Raw genomic sequence first — 6047 nt, forward strand, 5'->3', positions numbered from 1 at the left:
TGTGGTACAGCTTGAAGTCTGGGATTGTGATGCCTCCTGCTTTGGTTTTCTTTTTCAAGATTGCTTTGGCTATTCGGGGTCTTTTCTGGTTCTATACAAATTTTAGGATTGTTTGTTCTAGCTCTGTGAAGAATGCTGGTGTTAGTCTGATAGAGATTGCACTGAATATGTAGATTGCTTTGGGTAGGATCGACATTTTAACAACATTTGTTCTTCCTATCTAGGAGCATGGAATCTTTTTTCCATTTTTTTGTGTCTTCTTCAATTTCTTTCATAAGCTTTCTATGGTTTTCAGTGTATACATTTTTCACCTCTTTGGTTAGATTTATTCCTAGGTATTTTATGGTTTTTGGTGCAATTGTAAATGGGACTGATTCCCTGATTTCTCTTTCTGTTGCTTCATTGTTGGTGAATAGGAATGCAACCGATTTCTGTGCGTTGATTTTATATACTGCAACTTTGCTGAATTCATAAATCGGTTCTAGCAGTTTTTGGCAGGATCTTTTGGGTTTTCCATATAGAGTCTCCTCCTGGGTGGTCTGGATGACTTTTATTTCTTTGTGTTGTCTGACTGCAGAGGCTAAGACTTCTAATACCATGTTGAATAACAGTGGTGAGAGTGTACATCCCTGTCTTGTTCCTGACCTTAGGGGGAAAGATCTGATTTTCCCCATTGAGCATGATATTAGCATTGGGTCGTTCATATGTGGCTTTTATGATCTCGAGGTATGATCCTTCTATCCCTACTTTCTTGAGGGTTTTTATCAAGAAAGGATGCTGTATTTTGTCAAATGCTTTCTCTGCATCTATTGAGAGGATCATACAGTTCTTGTCCTTTCTTTTATTGACATGATGAATCATGTTAATTGTTTTGAGAATATTGAACCAGCCCTGAGTCCCAGGTATAAATCCCACTTGGTCATGGTGAATAATTGTTTTAATGTATTGTTGGATCTGGTTGGCTAATATCTTGTTGAGGATTTTTGCATCCATGTTCATCAGGGAAATCGGTCTATAGTTCTCCTTTTTTAGTGGGGTCTCTGGTTTTGGAATCAAGGTAATGCTGGCCTCATAGAAAGAGTTTGGAAGTTTTCCTTCCATTTCTATTTTTTGGAACAGCTTCAAGAAAATAGGTGTTAACTAAATGTTTGGTAGAATTCCCCTGGAAAGCCATCTAGCCCTGGACTCTTGTTTTTTTGGGAGATTTTTGAGTACTAATTCTATTTGTTTACTGGTTATGGGTCTGTTTCTATTTCTTCCTATTTCAGTTTTGCTAGTGTATATGTTTCTAGGAATTTGTCCATTTCTTCCAGATTGCCCATTTTATTGGCATGTAATTGCTCATAATATTCTCTTATTGTTTTTATTTCTGCTGTGTTGGTTGTGATCTCTCCTCTTTCATTCTTGACTTTACTTATTTGGGTCCTTTCCTTTTTCTTTATGATCAAACTGGCTCGTGGTTTATCAATTTTGTTAATTCTTTCAAAGAACCAGCTTCTGGTTTCATTGATCTGTTTTGTTTTGGTTTTGGTTTTGGTTTTGATAGCATTAATTTCTGCTCTAATCTTTATTATTTCCTGTCTTCTGCTGGTTTGGGGTTTTATTTGCTGTTCTTTTTCCAGCTCTTTAAGGTGTAAGGTTAGGTTGTGTATCTAAGATCTTTCTTCCTTCTTTAGAAGACCTGGATTGCTATATATTTTCCTTTTATGACCGCCTTTGCTGCATCCCAGAGGTTTGGGGTTGTGGTGTTATCATTTTCATTGGCTTCCGTGTAGTTTTTAATTTCCTCTTTAACTTCTTAGTTGTCAGCCCCCTACTTTCATTTTGACTGTGGGCTCATGCAGCCCAGAGAAAAAAAGCCCGGTCCCCCTCAGTCCGATTCTATCCTGGCCAGACTAACGAGGTTCTCTCCTCGAGGTTCTTCCCGATATTGGCTGGGTTTTGAGGGCCCCTTCCAATTTGGACATTCATTCTTCCACTGTCCCTTCTCTTTGCAGTATACACATTGGTCCTTTGCTAAGGGGGCTCTGGGCTTCCCCTCTTTTGGTGGTTGGGGTCTTCCCATCTTTGCAGTGTCTGTTTCTTTTAGTGTTGCTGCGAGAAGAGTGGCCTTCTCTTTTAGTCTTCTGCTTCTCTTTCGGCTGTGACTTCTCTGTTTACGAAAACTTTATTGGCGACCTCTATCAGCTGAATGATATTCATCCCAGCAAAGCCCTCTAACTTCTGGAGTTTTCTTCTGATGTCTGGGGCAGCCTGTGCCACAAAGGAGGTATTTACCATTTGTTGACTTTCTGGTGCCCCATGGTCAAAAGGGATGCATGCATGGTATGCCTACATAGTTTTTTGCAGTAGTCTCTGGGAGACTCCCCAGGCTGCTGTGTGACTGACGATATTTTAGTCACGTCCAGGGGCTTTTTTGTTCCAGATCGGATTCCCCAAAGGAGGGTTTCCTGATATCACCAGATATGGCTTTGTCCTTCTTCTGTCGTGAAATCTCATGTTGGGCGTTCTTCAGGCACAGCAGCTTGAGCCCAGACAGCAGGGTCATTGATCCCTGGAGGTGTGTGATTTTTTAGATACTGTCGTGTTTCTATTCTTCTTCTTTTTTCTGTATTAAACAGAGTATGGAGTAACTGTTGACAATCTTCCCAAGTCGGTCGGTGGGTCTGGAAGAGGGACTCCATCAAGTCGACTGTTGCTTGTGGCTTCTCAGAGTATGATGGAGTGTTGTGTTTCCCATTGAGGAGGTTGGTTGTAGAGGAAGGTTGATAATACATCATGGAACGGCTGACTGGACTGTGCCATCCTCATTCTGTCTTTCAGGCTCTCTCGTCTCCCTTACAGGCATTTGGAGAGTGTCAGGTCTGGGTCTGGGGCACAGTCTGGCTGCTGGCCCTGGTTGGGGAGGGTTCTCCGGGTCTGGGAGTAGAGGAGAGATGGGCGGCATGTCTGTCCTTCCGGTGGAGGAGAGACAGACAGAGGAGGAGTTTCAAGCTTAGGGTCAGCGGGGAGGGAGCCCAGTGAGTCATAAGGTGGTGGAAAGACGGGATCTTCCTCCAGGTCTCCTGAAAACACTAGGGGAACAGTAGGTTGCTTCTTTGGTTTCCTGGGTGAGTCTCTTGATAAGGCAGCTAAAACCTTTGCCTGACTCTGCTTGCTATGGATGAATCGCACCCAAGGCGGAGGATTGGGCAATTTCAAGCCAGAAGTCAATGTATGGAAATTGATCAGGGTGACCTGGGTTCCCAGTGACCATCAGCCAAACCCGCTGCGCCACTGGAGTATCTAATGTCCCTTCCGGGGGCCATCCTACATTGAACACGGGCCATTCTAGTTCACAAAAGGTCCTTAACTTCCTGGGTGTCATTTTCACCCCATAATTGCCTGAAAATCCCTTTTAAAAATGTTTTCAGCATGACCTCTAAAATCATAGGCTTATTCTGTTTTGATCCCATTATTAATTCCTTGCTTGTGTTCAGTGTGGAGGAGACAGACAAAGGGAGGGTATCCCGTGAAATGAGAGGACCAATCAGATACTCCACTGGTCACGTTCAGGAGGGAAACTTTAGGTGAGGCTTGGCCGAAGTGGACTCAGCTTTGTGACTTGCGATCAGAATCTAATCCAATGCCACCCTGGACGTTATGCCTTTCACTGCCACACAGGTGAGCCCACTCAGACTCCATAGACTTTTGGGGACCTTAAGCGTGCCTGTCAGTGGAGCTACAAACTCGAACTCAACTGGCAAGTCTGGCCGAGCCACACATTCACACACACATACACACCAGAGGCTATTACATTCCCTCCCACAAATTTTTCTACCTGTGAGACCACTAAGGTCTCTGGGGAGTGATCAGGTCCCCCTTCCATCCTTTTGGGTGGGCCTGACTACTTTGGGGCCCTGGCCTTACCGCTTCCAACATCCTGTCCAGGTCCTCACCTACCAGGTCTCTTTGAGTCCCACGAGAATGAGGGAGCAGGCCGGCGGGAGGCGACCAAACAGGAGACTGCCGAAATCCAGGCAGGACGCCCATTCTCCTTTGCGATCCCTCGTTCCATCACCGCCTAGCCGTTTTCCCAAACCAGTGGCAACAACGGGCCAGAGCAGTTGGGTTTCCCAGTCAGGGAACCAAATATGTTACAGAACCAGGTTGCAACACTGGCAGAAAAACCAAGCGGCACTTGGAGATCTTGGTGGATCAGAGATTTATTTAACACCAGCGGGCTCAGAGGAGATCCTTTCTCCAAACAGCTGAGCCCCCAGTGCAAGTGGGAAGGGTAATTTATAGTTGTCAGCTTCTGTATTCCTGGCAGGTTTTCGCGCCCGCGGCAAGAAGAACCCAGAAGAGGGGTCTCTAAGCTAGAGACCAGAGCTCGGTTTAGTCCCGGTGGGCCATCTTTGGCGCGGTACTTTATTTATTTCTCCAACACTTCCAGGGGAGCTTTGCATACTGCCCACAAACAGTACCCCTTCTCTCTGAGCCTCCTCGCTCAAGGCGCGCAAGATCCCCAGGAAACTTCCCTGAGCGAAGCACCCCCAGCCGCGGGAACTTACTTGGGTTCCACGTGTAGAGACTTCACAACAGCTGGGAACCGGGGCGAGAGCCAGGTGCGCAGGGGAGCGCCGAGGCCGGGGAGCCACCAGCCAGGAGAGCGCGGAAACCCGGGAGCGGCGAGCCGGAGGAGCGCGGAGACCGGGAAGCCGCGAGCCGGGGGAGCGCGGAGACCCGGGAGCGGCGAGCCCGGGGACCGGAGGCGCGGAGACCCGGGAGCGCCGGGGAGCTCACAGCACCAGCAGCTGCGGGAAGCGCTGGGCGGGTGCAGCCTTGCGCCCCGGCCCGGAACGGGAACTGGACGGGAGGGCACTTGCGGCCGCGCCCGCCTGCCTCGCCTGGCAGAGCAGAGGGGCGGAGGCGGTGCCGGCCGGACGGGGCGGGGTCGGCGCTGGGGCCGCCGGCTTGCGGGAAGTCTGGAGACGCGGCGCACAGAAAAGTGGCCGCGGGCAGCCCCAAGGCGCGCTCCGCGCGGGCCGAGAGCTGCCAGCCGCGGGCAGGGCCGAGTGGGCAGGCGGGAGAGTTGGCCCGGGGATGACACTCTTGGGAACTCCTTGCGCCACGGTGGCCGCGAGTCCAGACCCTCCCCTTAATAGTATCCAACCCAGAGCCTGCAACCAGAGGCAAATCCTGGGCAAGACGGTGAAACTCTCGTTAAAATGGGACACGTGCGCCTGGATGAAAACTAGCTTGGAAGAATCAAACTTTTTACGACAGAGCATATACGTAGATTTATACTTTAAAAATTTTTTGTTTATTTATTTACGTATTTAATGTTTTCTTTATTTTTGAGCGAGACAGAGCATGAACTGAGTAGGGGCAGAGAGAGGGGAACAGAGGATCCGAAGCAGGCAACGTGCTAACAGCAATGAGCCCCATGCGGGCTGGAACTCGGGAGTGAGATCATGACCTCAGCGAGGCCTGGCCCTCAAACGAGCCACCCAAGCGCCTCTAGATTTATACTTTTTAAAATCTAAGTCTTTCTTTCCGTTCTTAAATCTATTCTTGACGGTGTACATTTTATACTGTATACATTAATCAGTGATGACTCATAAAGGAGTTTTTAAACACACTAATAAGTTTCCAATAACATATTTTTAAACGTTTTAAATGGAGAACGTCTACATAAAGCATACCTATAAAAAGTGGTCATTCACATTAATATACATTTGGCCACGTGACCACAAATATGCATGAATATTTAAGTTCCTATCAAAAGGCTGCCTTCTGAGAGAAGTATGTTCATAACTCAAAAGTAAAACTTCGCAGGGTCGCCTGGGTGACTCAGTCGGTGGGGCCTCCGACATGGGCTGAGATGGTGATTTCCCAGTCAGTGAGCTGGGCCCCCAGACTGGCTCTGTGCTGAGAGCTCAGAGCCTGGAGCCCTGCTTCAGATTCTGTGTCTCCCTCTCTCTCTGCCCCTCCCCCACTCAGGCTCTATCTCTCAAAAATGAATAAATGTTAAAAAAAAAAAAAAAAAGTAAAACTTTGCAAAA

At 47.7% G+C, this 6047-nt stretch overlaps 1 protein-coding gene across 7 annotated transcripts in view; it reads right to left on the minus strand.

Annotated features, from left to right (window-relative positions):
- Positions 1-4824, minus strand: part of NOD1 (nucleotide binding oligomerization domain containing 1) — a 77111-nt gene extending 72287 nt beyond the window's left edge. For 3 of the 7 annotated variants that reach the window (XR_002078473.2, XM_019443720.2, XM_019443721.2), the window contains exon 1: positions 4554-4821. The gene's annotated coding sequence lies outside the window, so the exon portion shown is untranslated. Of the gene's footprint in view, positions 1-4553 lie in introns of all 7 variants that reach the window. The other 4 variants (XM_019443713.2, XM_019443714.2, XM_019443718.2 and 1 more) reach the window with 3 other exon arrangements.
- Between the last annotated feature and the right edge of the window lie 1223 nt (positions 4825-6047).

The sequence above is a fragment of the Panthera pardus genome, unplaced genomic scaffold (genome assembly GCF_024362965.1).
Source record: "Panthera pardus isolate Hobbes unplaced genomic scaffold, ASM2436296v1 HiC_scaffold_8, whole genome shotgun sequence".
Classification (NCBI taxonomy): Eukaryota; Metazoa; Chordata; class Mammalia; order Carnivora; family Felidae; genus Panthera; species Panthera pardus.